The following is a 1,413-nucleotide window of genomic DNA, read 5'->3' as shown; positions in this document are numbered from 1 at the left end:
GTGTGTGTGTGTGTTTGTTTTAGTACTGGGGATTGAACTCAAGACCTTGTGCTTACCAGGCAGGTGCTTATGCTGCTGAGCTAGCTCCCCAGCCCCTTGTCTTTTGTTTTTCTACTAACAGCCATTCTAACAGGTGTAAGGTAATCTCACTGTGGTTCTTAATTATATAACCAGGTCAGCTGGGGGTGTGGCTCAACTGTAGTGCATTTACCTAGCATGTGTAAGACCCCGGGTTCAATTCCCAGAATAGGAATAATATATATATATATCCAAATTATTAGTGATGTTGACTACCTTTTGGCCATTTTGGGCATTTCATTTGAAAATATCAATGCCCTCAGTTTTGAGTTAAATTGTCTGCTTTCTTGCCACTGAATTTGTTGATTCCTGGAATATCTTAGATATCAGCACTTAATCGGTCGAATGGCTTACGAACCTTCTCTTATTCTGTATTCTGATGATTCTCTCCTTTGCTGTGCCAAAACTTTTAGATTGGTGCTATCCCATTTGTCAATACTTGCTTTTGTTGCCTGTGCCTTTGTAGTCATATTTAAAAAGTAATTGTACTGGCAAGCATCGAGAAATCTTTCCCTTACCTCTTCTAGCATTTTTATAGTTTAAAACCTTACTTTTAAACTTTTAGTCCTTTTTGAGTTGATGTTTGAGTTGAGTTTGTTTTGAGTGGACAGTCCAATTTAGTTCTTCTGCATTTCAACATCCGTGTATTCCACATACATCACTGACGAGACGATCTTTCCCCATTATGCATTCTTATCATCTTACGCAAAGCCAATTTGCCATCGATTTGTGGGTTAATCTCTAGACTATGTTCTGTCCATTTGTCTCTCTATTTCATGCTGCTGCCATGCTGGTTTGGTTACTAAAGTTCTGAAGTATATGTTGATATTTGGTGATGAGACACCTCCAGATTTGTCCTTTTTGCTCAGGATTGCTTTAACTGTTTGGAATTTTCTGCAGTTACACACCAGTTTTAATTTTTTTCTATTTTAATAAGAAATGTCAGGGGCCAGGGAGATGGCTCAGTAGAATAAGCACTTGCCTGGCAAGCACAAGGACCTGAGTTCAATCCCCAGTTCTGCAAAAAAAAAAAAACAAGGAAACAAAAAATCAACAGATAATTTGGGGGCTTGCGGGTTAGCTCAGTTGTTTAAAGCCCCTGCTTGGGCAAACTCAGTCAGGCACAGGGGATGGTGGTCAATCCCCAGCTCCACAAGCTGCACTAGACCTGCCCTTCAGGCAGCCTGAGCTACCCAGAAAAAAAAAGAAATGTCATTGGAATTTTGATTAGAAATATAATACCTACAGATCACTTTGCATAGTGTGAACATTTTAATAAAAACTCTTCCAATCCACCAACACAGGATCAATTCCATTTGTTTGTGTCTTCTTTAA

Source organism: Octodon degus, unplaced genomic scaffold (assembly GCF_000260255.1).
Source record: "Octodon degus isolate 3935 unplaced genomic scaffold, OctDeg1.0 scaffold00046, whole genome shotgun sequence".
NCBI lineage: Eukaryota > Metazoa > Chordata > Mammalia > Rodentia > Octodontidae > Octodon > Octodon degus.
This window is presented reverse-complemented; position numbering follows the sequence as displayed.